The 14,367-nt window shown below is 38.4% G+C and overlaps 2 long non-coding RNA genes across 2 annotated transcripts; both read right to left on the reverse strand.

Annotated features, from left to right (window-relative positions):
- Nucleotides 1-8: 8 nt before the first annotated feature.
- LOC125250726 lies at nucleotides 9-693 on the reverse strand. The gene is made up of 3 exons (XR_007180856.1): nucleotides 619-693; nucleotides 355-460; nucleotides 9-40 (listed from the first exon to the last, which is right to left on the reverse strand). It is a non-coding gene; the product is annotated as an uncharacterized LOC125250726 (long non-coding RNA).
- On the reverse strand, nucleotides 693-2,185 carry LOC125250722. Its single transcript, XR_007180853.1, has 3 exons — nucleotides 1,955-2,185; nucleotides 1,379-1,451; nucleotides 693-751 (listed from the first exon to the last, which is right to left on the reverse strand). It is a non-coding gene; the product is annotated as an uncharacterized LOC125250722 (long non-coding RNA).
- Between the last annotated feature and the right edge of the window lie 12,182 nt (nucleotides 2,186-14,367).

Here is a 14,367-nt window from a genome sequence, read left to right on the forward strand (position 1 = left end):
TTTTCCTGTAGGATCTTCTGTTAGTGACTTCACTTGCTATCTGTTTTAAAACACAAATACAATGTTTTAGGTCTGTGCAGTATAAGGCCTTATTTCAAGCCAAAAAAACTAGGTATTACACATAATTTAAAGAACATTTACTATTTAATTCCTATTATACTATATTATATTATATTAACTCATTATCTTCCAAAGCTTCCCTGTCTGCTTTTATCTAAAAAAACAAACAAACAAACAAACAAAAAAACAGAAGGAACAGTTTTTAAGAACTTTTTAAGAACTTAATAGTCCTTTGAGAGAACAACATTAAATTCTGTACTACATATTACAGCATTGCCTCAACACAAGACATACCAATGGACTTCTGTCTTCTTTGGGCATGAGATGGTCATGTTCCTTCCTCACCCTAAACAAAGGACTTCGATGAGCTTGTTTTGATATAAGGACTGGTCTTCCTTCTCTGCACAGAAAAACAAGAAAGTCTCTACTTACTCTGTGTGCAATTACTCTTGTTCTTAAAACATACAAATTGAGACAGTTATAAATCAGTTAATTTACCATACCATCCAGGAGAGCATTTGATGAGTAAATACTGATTTAAATATCTAGAAACTTTACCTGGAAAGGGCTGATCATGGCAGGTTTGCAGCGACTCACTAGTAGCTCTTGTGAGGGTCGGCTCTTAAAAGAGTTGTTGAGTTTGATGTTGTAGAGATCCTAAAAAGAAGGACTAAGTAATCTGCAAGTAATCCTGCAAGACAGAAAGGAAGGTAAATTTATTACATCACATTCAAGTTGTCAATTTACACATAACTGTAGGATTTCCTTCTGTAAAGAGTTTTGCATAATTAAATGTTAAATGCATTTATGTAATAAGTTCACTGATATGTGGGCATTTCCATGATTAAACATATGTCTTTAATAGCAAGCTATATTTATATTTAAAAGAATAAATAAAAAAATAACATGTTTCACATGCAAGCAGGACATTATCAGCAGTGTAACTGATTAGATATTGAATAGACATCAGATATTCAATTATTTTGATTATGACAAAATAATTGAATATCTGATGTCATGTGACAAGTCAAATGATAATTTCCACTCTTGCAAACAGAGGTAGTTATGAGGTGCGGAGAGACATCATGTATCATTGGAACATTTTGGGCCCAATCTGTAATCATTTTAAAGAATTCAATGGAATTAATATAAACTTTTATGTGTGGGACGTCCAACTGTCCAAGAAGGGGCACAACTGATTTACAAATAAGGTGATAAATATGTACAGGATTTGACTTTAATTTTAATTTACTGTGAGACTATTTAACAAATGCTTGATAAAATGTTTGATAAAGGGTTAAAAGCAACACATACATACCATTGCAATTATTTGCCTTTGCAGCTTTCTGTCTCCTTCATCCATTTCCAAAAGGCCCTTTTTGTCTTTTCAGCTAAAACAAGAGAAAAGAAAATATCATTATTTATAATATATAGGTTTATATATAAATATATATAGGAAAGAAGTTCTTATTGACCTTATAGTTTTTGGATTTAACATTATTCGGCATTAAAAGCATGATAAGTGTTGTGGTTACTCTGTATTTACAACAAAAATCAAATTAAAACTACCAATACTGTGGTAAAAAGCATGGTAAGTGTTGTTTTTTTACCGTGCTTCTACAACAAATACCATTTTGAAACTACACTTGTACTACTTTGGACCTGATATGAATATGTTATATATATTGTGCAATATATTGCACGTCACGTGACAGTGTTTAATCACCCTAGTTTAGTATTTAATATAGAAAACAATGAAAAGCAAAACCTTAGCGGAGGTGACAGATATAATGCAGTGACTGAACATGAGGGAGCTAACGTTAATCTGATTAATATCTGCAAACAGAAAAGACATTATATCAAACATTAGAACAGCGTATTTACGACTACTTACCAACATCCAGCACACGCGAACTGATGCCAAATATCGCGATGTGTTCTGAAGGAGACTTCTTCAGCGTGAGAACGGTCAGGAGTGAGAACGGGTTGACATTCACTGAGTGAATATTATGAAAATAGAATATATATTTCTCGCTAAAAATGTAATCAAACCTTATTTTTATGCAGAAACTAACTCAAAATATTGTTCATAGCAACCAAAACGTAGCAGTTTCACATTATTCTGGCGAGATCAGATAAATCTTTGCAACAACGCGCAAGCGAGTGATTATGTACATTCACTGAATGAATATTATGAAAATAAATAATATATATTTTTTGCTTAAAATGTAATCAAACCTTATTTTGATGCAGAAAATAAAATATTGTTCATAGCAACCAAAACGTAGCAGTTTCACATTATTCTGGCGAGATCAGAAAAATCTTTGCAACAACGTTAAACTCACCGCTGAAAAACGCTAAACCTTTGCGGGGACTTTGATATCAGATTGCGAGCGGTTTTAAACATCAAAAACCAGTTGGAGGGCCAGATAAAAATTATCTGGGTGCCGCCATTTGACTCCCCCTGGCACAGGCACGTGCACAGGTAGGGCTCAACCTGTGCAGGGCACATGCCCTTTTTGTCCTTACACTCCGAAGTGCCCTTTTTTTTGGACGTGTTTTATGTTATTTATTTATTTTCTTGAATAAATCAATGAATTTTCTTGAAAAAATCAATAAATTTACAAATATATTTAGCCTAATAAAGGTATTAAAAAGAGCTTGTGACAAAATCTTTTTGGATCCGCTCAAACTGTCAGTCAAACCTCTTAACTCCGCCCCCTGAGTGCAGCGAACTGAAGTTCCACAGCAGAGCAGCTGAACGTCTTGCTACAGTAAATAAATATCTTGTTGTTTGAATAAGTAGGTATGGAGTCAAATTAATGCCTTAAAGTTTTGCACAAAAATAAAGTTTTGCAAAACAAAAAAAGAATTGAGCAATAAAAAAATGTTTTGCAAACAAAAATAAAGAATTGCAAAGGAAAATAAAGTATTGAGCAGAAAAAAATAAGTTTTGCAAGCAAAAATAATAAATTGCAAAATAAAATAACGTAGTGCAAAAATAAAAATATAATCAATTACAAAAATCAATGACAGCTGTAATCCTATTTTATCTTTGCCACATATTTTTCATGCTCAAACCTACTAAATCATTTGCAACGCTCATTTTATTCTGCGTTTCAGTCAAGCGTGCGCTCACGATACCGGCTTTCGTTTGCGCTGCACTGTTCTGTGCGGTTCTCTTTATGGCACTGGTTTGACGTGGGGGTGGAGTCAAGAAACGGGGGCACGCCCCCGCGAAACACGTCATCGACAGGAGACGCAGATCGCAACAGAACAGATCAAGCATAGAGACAGAGCGCATTTATTATAATCTGAAAACCATGCCCACCGGGGAAAAAACAATCCAACCGGGGAAAAATCAATCCAACCGTCTCCATTGACTTTGTAATGCATGATGCTGCCTCCTTGTCTTTTCTGACTCATTACAAAAAACAGAACAATGCCTAAAAGCTGCTGTGTGACAAGGTGTACAGCTAACAAGCTAAAAAACCCAGAAATAAGTTTTTATAAGCTGTCGACCCCAAAAAACGAATGTTTAAGGACACAAAAGTGGATACAGGCAGTGAGACAGAGCACAACAGGTCATATTACTATAAGAAATGCATTGGAGGGGGTCGTAATTGGCGACAACATATGCTAAACAAACCAACAAAAACAAACCATTCATTATTTTTATCCATGTCAAAGAATTATTTCACCTGTCGCTGATCCAATGCATTTCGCGGGGGCGTGCCCCCGTTTCTTGACTCCACCCCCACGTCAAACCAGTGCCATAAAGAGATCCGCACAGAACAGTGCAGCGCAAACGAAAGCCGGTATCGTGAGCGCACGCTTGACTGAAACGCAGAATAAAATGAGCGTTGCAAATGATTTAGTAGGTTTGAGCATGAAAAATCTTTGGCAAAGATAAAATAGGATTACAGCTGTCATTGATTTTTGTAATTGATTATATTTTTATTTTTGCACTACTTTATTTTATTTTGCAATTTATTATTTTTGTTTGCAAAACTTATTTTTTTCTGCTCAATACTTTATTTTTCCTTTGCAATTCTTTATTTTTGTTTGCAAAACATTTTTTTATTGCTCAATTCTTTTTTGTGTTTTGCAAAACTTTATTTTTGTGCAAAACTTTAAGGCATTAATTTGACTCCATAAGTAGGCTACAACGTTGTCTTTACGAAAGAAACATTAGTATGTCTATAAAGTTTAATATTTTATGCATTTGAGGCCTGAGACTGGCGGCGGAGAGAGAGGGAGGGGGCTAGCATTTGCCATCTAAGTCATAGCCGATACCAATAGCCTACAATAGCCTTAAATAGCCTGTGCATACAGTACAGTAGTATTACATCTTTTATAAATTGAGATTTTGGCCAAACGTATTTTACAACAGGAAAAATTGAGCGCTCATAACCTATTGATGACGACGTAACACGTAGCCTAATGTGATGCCATCGTTTTAATGACGGACAAATTGCACATTTGCACATATTCGCTGGTCAAAAACCCGGCGTAACTGCATTTGAGTTTGACAAAAAAGCGACTGAGTGATCCCCGTCGTCAGCTAGGTAAAATACATTTCTAAGGAATTTTTTCTTTGATTTATGATGGCTATCTGCATACACTTAATTAATTAACATTTAATCGTATTATATATGGTCACACAGTATGGTTAATGTTTACTATGTTAATATGTATTTGCTCGCTAGATAATTTTAATCTAGTATTGTATACTCCCCGCTCTTCACATGTATAAACGTAGTAAAACATGGTTTTACTACAGTAATGTTGTAGGAACTAAAAAACATTACAGAATCATCAGGTCACTGTGCTTCTTTATATTTTATAATGCAGAATGTAATGTGTGTGTATTAATGTGTTGAGAGGGACATCCCTGGATCACAGTGAAGTCAAACATCTTCAAACACATGGCTCACAGAAGATTGCTGTTGTAATAATTTTTAAAGAAGCCCTGAAACCCTGTATATCTATCTATCTATCTATCTATCTATCTATATATATATATATATATATATATATATATATATATATATATATATATGTGACCCTCTTTGGCTTTTTTCTCTGGCCCGTCTTGTCTCACCCTTCACTAACACGCAACTCAGAATGCGGATGAACACAGTATTTATTTATCCTGCACAGAGCAGTAGAAGAAAGAGAAACAATGAGTACAGTAGTTTCAGCTCCGTCTATACGAGACATTTCACCACAGCAGTTCTCTCTAGCTCTGCTGCTATCAATCTAACAATAAACAATTTGGCTTCTTAAATTTAATGCTTTGTGATCGTATAGTAGTTTTCAATATCAGATAGTAATATGCATAGACAGAAATATTATAATATATATTAAATATAAGATATAATAATCATCCACTTTATATTAAACAGAATGAAATTAATAGAAATAACATTTTTTCCATAAAACAACATGTTCTACAAAATAGTAAATTCGTAAATACAAAAACAATTACCTGCACAGAGCAGTAGAAGAAAGAGAAACAATGAGTACAGTAGTTTCAGCTCCGTCTATACGAGACATTTCACTAGATAGGGAGCACATGGAATGACGCACATGGAAAGATAGAGTTCGTTAAGAATGGAAATAAAACTATCAAATATACAAAAATATGAATAGAAAACACACTCTACAAGTCAACTAGCATTCAATGTGTGCAATCCCCTTCGTACACTGTCTTACAATAAACATGAAACTTATATTTTTAACTTTTTATACGGAGCTGCAGCAGAAACGACTCACCCACAGCAGTTCTCTCTAGCTCTGCTGCAGATTGTTCGAACTCGGTGGGCTATAGCGCCACCAGCGCAACCAATAGGAAGCGTGAACACATTACAGCAGGATTTATTTAAAGAACCCTTGAACTATGATATTTATCCCGTTACATACACCCCCCTTAAATCCTGCTTAATGTGGAAATACCATAACAAGAAAAACCAGCAGTGAAGAAAGATAAAGAGAAAAACAGATATGGAACTCACACTTCATGTTTCCAATTAATAAAGAAGAGAAGAAAAACTGCGCACTGAGTAGGATTATCTGTCAATCAAAAGATTCTTCCATAAGAAGTACCTACAGACAAGGGTGGCGCCTAACCCCAGTCTGAAAGTAGACTAACGAGATGCCTGTTACACCTCAAAATTTCATAACGTAATAACTCATTTGATTTCTAATCTCTGTATCAATCAGCTTCTTTTTTGTGTTCTCAACTTTGCATGAAATCAAATGTAACATTTTATGTGAAAATGCTTTTAACTAAATAAACAAAAGAACTCACTGTAGAGTCTGGACTGTCTATGTGTTGTTTGTTCATTTCACAAATCAGTCTTTTAGTAGGCTTAATGACTCTGCCAAATCTAGTTTGAGTTACGACAGCCTCAACATGTCTTGGCTGTGTGCACACCACAGGTTCCTTTATGACGTCATTTGTGAATTGCTCTCCTTGAGTCGAGTCAGAATCCTGACCTTCCACTTCAGGTAAATCAAAATCATTTGTCACATTTTGATCACTTCTTTCGACATCAATTTCCATTCTGACATCACTTCGGTCATTCAGGTTCCCAGCACCAGCACTTGCAGAGTCCAGCATCACTGACACACAATCTGACGCATCAAGTGAATCTGTATGGATTGTATGAACATCCTCTTCAGCAAAATCATTAGGATTACTTAATATCCAGTTTGCAGTTCTGTCGTCATGGTCAATTCCATCTCCTTGAACTTCAATTTCATCATTCACATCATTGTCCTTTTGATCTGATTCCTGAGGTTCATCAACTGGTAGGAAGTTCACAGGTAACAAAAGATTTCTATGGACCACTCTCACTTTGTCTGAGTTGATTTCTCGAATCCTGTAAACATTGATATCAGGACACACAGCAATGACTTCATACGGAGATGAATCCCATTTGTCAGAAACTTTTCTTCTACCTTTTTCACCTCTGTTCGCAACCAACACTCTATCTCCGACAGCCAGAGGACAGCCCTTCACCTTTCTGTTGTAAAGTCTGCCATGTCGTTCCTGTTCTTTCAGAGTGTGCATCCTTGCTATGTGTGCTGCTTCACGCAAATCTTTCTTCAGCTTGGACACAAAATCTTTGTAATCCACCACATTCTCATTTGAAAGCACATTTTGAAACAGAATGTCAATTGGGAGACGAGGAACTCTGCCAAACATAAGAAAGAATGGTGCAAAACCTGTTGTCTCATGTTCCGTGCAGTTGTAACAGAAGGTAAGTTGCTGCAACATCTGCGGCCATTTTGCCTTTGCTTTAGGGGGCAATGTCCTGATCATGCTACCAAGAGTCCTATTGAACCTCTCAGCAATGCCGTTCCCCATTGGGTGGTACGGTGTTGTGTGGGACTTGTCTACACCTGCCATGGTCAATAGTTCCTTGATTAGCTTGCTCTCGAAATTCGCCCCCTGGTCAGAATGAATTCTTTTGGGGAAACCATAAACTAGAAAGAAGTCATTCCAGAGTCTTTTTGCAACTTGTTTGGCCGACTGATTCTGGCATGGAAACGCATGGGCCATTTTTGTAAAATGATCCGTCACAATCAGCACATCTACAGACTTTCCTTCTTTGACCTCTGCCGACCAAAAGTCGATGCAGACCAGCTCGAGCGGCTCAGATGTTCGGATACTTTCTAAAGGAGCACAAGCATTGGGTTCTGAGGTTTTACCAACCACACATCGATGACAATTCTTCACATAATCATCAATATCTTTTTTCATTCCAATCCAGAAGAATCTTTGTCTCGCCAATGACAGTGTCCTGCTACGTCCTTGATGACCTGCCGTATCATGGATTCCATGGAGAACTTGCGCTTTTAATGAAGCAGGTACAACAAACAGGTAGATTTTCTTGTTTAGCTTTGGATCTCTTTTCACCTTATACAGCACACCATCACGGACAACAAGTTTATCATGGTGTTTCAACAGTTTCCGCACACTTGTGGATTCCTTTGTTTGTTCTCTCTTAGATGGTTTCCGACGTCTTTCAATATAGTACAGAATCCGACACAAGGTGCTGTCCTTCTCCTGCTCATTCACGATGTTGCTGTGCTGCAAAGGAGGGCTAAACTGTTGTGGTTGTGAGATGGCTGGCACTGACCCCAATACTTCACTCAAACCCCCAGTAGTGTGTGCTGCTAACACCGCAGAGACTTCCTGGCTCCCAGGGAACCTGAAGGCAAGAGTGCATCACTGGTTGGGTCACATATACCTTTGCCATCCTTCTGTACCACCTGATGGTTACTTGTGCACTTGAAAGCATCTTGGACAGTGTCGTCAACAACACCACTGACATCCTTCAAGAGAGATAAGTATGGTTCAGAGATAAGGCGATGTCCTATGCAGGACTGGACAAATGGCTCACGGCTCAAAGCATCCGCAACAACATTTTTTGTTCCTGGGACATACTTCAGATCAAAACTGTAGGAAGCAAGTTTTGCCACCCATCGCTGCTCACATGCATCAAGTCGGGGTTTAGTCAGGATATATGTAAGAGGATTATTGTCGGTCCATGCCGTAAAGTGCCGTCCTCTCAGCCAATGGCTAAACTTTTCACAGATAGCCCACTTTAAGGCAAAGAACTCTAATCTGTGAGCTGGATAGTTCATTTGTGAGCGAGACAGAGTTCTACTTGCAAAGGCTACAGGTCTGGCAATTTCTTCACCTGGCAGAACCTGCGACAATACAGCTCCCACTCCATCGAAAGATGCATCAACAGCCAAAATGAAAGGTCGGTCAAAGTCTGGGTGAGCCAGTGTCACATTTTTAGTCAAGTTCTAGTTTTAGGGTGTGCAAAGCTTCTTCACAATCAGCCGTCCAGTCAGCTGGGGAAAGTTTGAGGTAACTAATTTTCTTTCTTGGTCTACGTCCTTTTGTGACAGCAGTCTGTTTGACTGAACCTGATGTCAATTTGAATAAAGGCTTAGCTTTTGCTGAACATCCTTCAATAAAATGTTGATAGTACAGAACCATTCCAAGAAAGGACCTGATCTTTTTTTGACATGGTGTTTTTCCATCAGGTTCCATCAAATCAGAAGCTTGAATATTGTTAATTGCCTCAACTTTACCAGGATCAGTCTTAATCCCTTCTTCACACACAATGTGCCCAAGAAATTTCACAGATCGTCGCAAGAAACAACATTTCTTTGGAGCCAACTTCAGGTTGTGATGTGACAAGCGCAAGAGAACCATTTCGAGACGTTGGAGGGCTACAGACTCAGAAGAGGCAAACACCATCAAATCATCAAGGTAACAGAGAACGCTGCTAAAATTCTCATCTCCAAAGATAGACATCATCATTCTCATGAAAGTGGCTGGGCTATTAGAAAGACCCTGAGGAAGCCTATTGTACTCATGGAGTCCAAATGGTGAAGAGAATGCAGTGTACTTTTTATGTTCTTCTTCTAGGGGAACATTATAATACCCTGAGGTAAGATCCATGGTTGAGAAGAAGCTGTTTCCTCCCAATGCAGCTAACACATCGGACTGGTGTGGTAAAGGGTAGGCGTCTCTGACAGTCCTCGCGTTTAACCACCTAAAATCAGTGCAGATTCTGAGATCGCCAGTTTTCTTCCAAACTAGTACGAGAGGGGAAGCATAGTCACTATGTGACTTGCGAATGATTCCTTTCTCCTCCATCTCATTTAACGCTGTCCTCAGTTTAGCATACTGGCTCGGTGGTATACGCCTATATGGGAAACGGAAGGGTCTGTCATCAGTTAAGTTAATTCGATGGACAACGCCTTTAGCTTCTCCGCACTCCATTTTGTCTCTTGAGAAAACTGACTCGTACTTCTCAATGATGTGCAACAACTTGTCTTTCCAGTGGGATGACACTTCACATGACTCTAAATCAAGTTCACCAAGGTTCAAATCATTCAAGACACGCTTCATCTCTTTGCTGGATCTGTGTGGTAAGGGTTCCTCAGTACACTGCAGATTAGACTGAATTTGTTTCGGCAGCGGCAAATCTTGCACAGCAATACACGGTGACACGTCAGCTATTTTTGCATTTCTCTTCAACACAACACGGTGATCAGTGGGGTTGATGACTTTCAAGGGGATAGAACCATCTCCCCATAGTGGTGTTATGACCCTCCCGACCAATATCTGTCTAGGTCTTGATTTGGACTCGGTCGGTTCTACAATGACAGTGCTTCCCACTGACAAAACAGAAGACTGAGGTAGCTTACCCCAAACTAGATGTTCAGTTTGTGGCTCTAACGTCACACTCCTTTGTAACTTTACAGTACCGATTTTCTCAGGTATGGATTCGCCTCTCCATCTTTCTGCATTTGAGAAAAGAGATAGAAACATACAGCACTCATCACTCTCATTGTTACTTGACTTAGACATGAGCCTCCAGTAACCGTCAGTTTCTCTCAGTTGCATCAGAAGTCTCTTTATAACGTTTGTGCCCAAAATCATCTCTTCGGTCTGCCCAGGCACAACTAAAGCAGGAATTATCATGGGGCAGCCGTACACTGTAGCTTTAAGATCATAGACTGCAGTAGGGGCAACACGATGGCCACCACAACCAACAATGACAATATCTTGTGCTGACTGGCTTGTCATATCTGGAATACTTTTCAACAACCTTTCTTCAGTGGACTCGCTAATTGTACAGGCCATTGATCCACTATCAATTAAAGCTTTAAGGGTGATATTCTCAACTGAGACAGATGTGTAAAACAAGCTATCAGCTTTGGGAACTCTCTGTACACCTTGGAAGATGACTGTTTTGTCTGAAGTTACATCACTGAACATTTGACATAAAGACTCTTGATCCATTTCATCTTCAAAACTGGATATGGGAGATTCACTCTCAAGATCTACGTGATCCTCCCTCACACGTAGATCACTTAGTTTGACTGCTGGTTGACTGAGGAAGCATTCTTCCTTTCCTGTGGACACCGGAATCTGGGATGGTCAGGTGAAAAACACTGGAAACAGAGCCTTTTGTCTCTACAGTGAGAGAAAGCAGAATGTGAGGTGTCCTTACACACTAAGCATGGCGTATCATGCAAGCCTGGAATTCTAGACATGGTGCTTCTCTTTCTAAACTCCTTTCTCGCCTGTGCATTACCACTATTATTCATTAGAACTCTCTCCAGCATATCGATCACTTTTTCCAGAGCCATATTTTCTGACTGTTTTGACTGAAGTGAATCCTGTTCAGCTTTCACTGGGAATGGGGTAGGACTTACACGTATCTCATTCATAGCGAATTTCTTTTCACATTCAATCTGCCTATTTCCTTGTCCAGCAGCTCTGAGACATTTCTCTGAATGATACTCGTTCAGGATCTCATGTACTTCATGAGCCGTCCATTTATCAATGGTTTTTGAACGAAATGTCAGGGCTAGATCTGAGTTTGGACAATTCCTAATGAACATGCGTGTAACTTCGATCAATTGGTTGTCTAGCACCTTTCCCTGTTGTCTTAGACACTCAGCTGTGATGTCAGCAGTATGGTTCAGGCGTAACCAGTAATCAAAGGGATCCTCCTGAGGTTCTGGAAGAGTGGTGTAGAAATCTTGCAAAGGGACAGGAGAATACTGTTGGCAACTGAAATGCTTCCGTAGTAGGGTGTAGATTGCATCAGGATTCGTTCTGATATCTAATCCGCTAGACAGCATGCCCACTTTAACAACATCTTTGGCTTTGCCTCTCAAGTGGATTAAAATTTCTTCACCCTGGTCTTCAGTAGGCAGGAACCCCTTTCTTATGAAGTTTTTCATGAGCTCCACCCACTCATCGAGTGTAATAGTGTCTGATGCGTCACCTCTGAAAATTGGAGGATCTTTAACTTCCCTCTGACGCACTACTTGAATCTGCGAAGCACTTGACATGGAGCTCTGGTCAGGCGTGTATCTACTATTGTGGTTATTTTGAGTATGCTTAGATGTAACTTCTGTTTGACTGTGCAAATTTAAATGTGAAAGTATACTGTCCGCCAGTTGCAGGCCTACTTGCTGCACTATGTTACCCATCTGACTCATCATGTCACTGGTAAGGACTGGAGTTGATGTACTAATGGGCTGCGTATTTACAGAACTGCTAAAATTTACATGAGCTGCGTTCTCATTGACTTTTGGGGCAGGAAATGCATTCGCTTCTAACCCATTGTTGGCACCACACATAAAAGAGCTAGGGCTAATGTCTGGAAAGGGAATTGGTGTCGCTAACAGACCTCTCCCTCGACCAACACTAACTGGAGTTTCTAAATACTGCGATCCAGTCAACCTTGTATTTTCCATAATCAACTAATAAGAGTAAACAAAAATAAAAAAAGAGAAAAAAGATGTGTACACTATAGTCTATTGTGACACCTGCAGTCAATAAAAAAAAAATTAAATCACTTCAAAGTGTCCTTTCAAAAGTCTCTTCCCAGGTATTTTTTCTAAAAGTCCAGGGATAACTAATAAAATCTTAGCTGCAGGTCCCGTGCAGTGAAGAATGACGACAGGCCCACCGGTCCGACGTTGGATGATCTTCGACCACCTTGATTGAAGTCCTGAGTCACGGCACCAATGTGACCCTCTTTGGCTTTTTTCTCTGGCCCGTCTTGTCTCACCCTTCACTAACACGCAACTCAGAATACAGGATGAACACAGTATTTATTTATCCTGCACAGAGCAGTAGAAGAAAGAGAAACAATGAGTACAGCTCCATAGTTTCAGCTCCGTCTATACGAGACTTCTTATTTAATGCACCACAGCAGTTTGATCATTTCAATAAATTTAATGCTTTGTGAGTATAGTATAATATCAGATAGTAATATGATAGACACATCCACTTTATATTAAACAGAATGAATGAAATAACATTTTTTCCATAAAACAACATGTTCTACAAAATAGTAAATTCGTAAATACAAAAACAATTACCTGCACAGAGCAGTAGAAGAAAGAGAAACAATGAGTACAGTTTTCAGCTCCGTCTATACGAGACATTTCACTAGATAGGGAGCACATGGAATGACGCACATGGAAAGATAAGAGTTCGTTAAAATAAATAAAACAAAAATATGAATAGAAAACACACTCTACAAGTCAACTAGCATTCAATGTGTGCAATCCCCTTCGTACACTGTCTTACAATAAACATGAAACTTATATTTTTAACTTTTTATACCGGAGCTGCAGCAGAAACGACTCACCCACAGCAGTTCTCTCTAGCTCTGCTGCAGATTGTTCGAACTCGGTGGGCTATAGCGCCACCAGCGCAACCAATAGGAAGCGTGAACACATTACAGCAGGATTTATTTAAAGAACCCTTGAACTATGATATTTATCCCGTTACATATATATATATATATATATATATATATATATATATATATATATATATATATATATATATAAAACTGTCATTAATAGTGAATAGATATAAAGCTTGTGAGACTATTATTTTGTGTTAATTTTTAATTTAATTTTTGGGGGGTGGTGGTGCCCTTTTTTTCAGTTTCAGCACATGCCCCTCAAAAGGTCTGTGCACGGCCCTGCCCTGGCATAAATAATATTTTGTAGCCCGATCAGAAAAAAGGGAGTAAATAATTAAAACAAAATGAACAGCATTAGCTGCTACGTGTGAAAAGAAACCTGCTTTGGATGTATTATGTTCAGGACAAACGTAATAGCACTGCAATAAATTGGCTTTATTAGGTTAAGGACCAACGTAATAGCACTGCTTATATTAGGTTAAGGACCAACGTAATAGCACTGCTTATATGTTGGCATGTAACGTAATTACGATTTGCAAAATAGTTTCCTCAGAACGTATTTCATGGGATACAGGGTTGTTTATTTTAGAGTGCATTTGTTACAATATATGGAAATTACTGTCATGAATAATTATATAATATTAAATATTATTATATTATTATTTTATTAATAATTGTTTGGCATCCTAAAACACAATGTAGACTGAGACTTTATATCACAACTATAAAGATGTTTGTCAATGCTGTTTCTTTGTTCAATCTGCATACTGTATGGGCTTAAGCTCTTAAGTTTTGAGCTCTCAAAGTGCACCAGATTGATACATTTAAACCCCCTAGAGGAGGTACACCCAACAAACTATTACAAATTACAGTGCCAAATAATGTACATTTTCTGAACAACAATACTACAACAAAAGCTCCTTTCATGTCAGTAAAGCTGTTAACAGAAAATTAAAATGTCTTGGACAAATATTGATTTGGGCTAAGCCCCGGATGTTTGCACTGTCTGGCTCCGCCCCTGCCATACAGTATG

This window comes from Megalobrama amblycephala, linkage group LG17 (genome assembly GCF_018812025.1).
Source record: "Megalobrama amblycephala isolate DHTTF-2021 linkage group LG17, ASM1881202v1, whole genome shotgun sequence".
Taxonomy (NCBI): Eukaryota; Metazoa; Chordata; class Actinopteri; order Cypriniformes; family Xenocyprididae; genus Megalobrama; species Megalobrama amblycephala.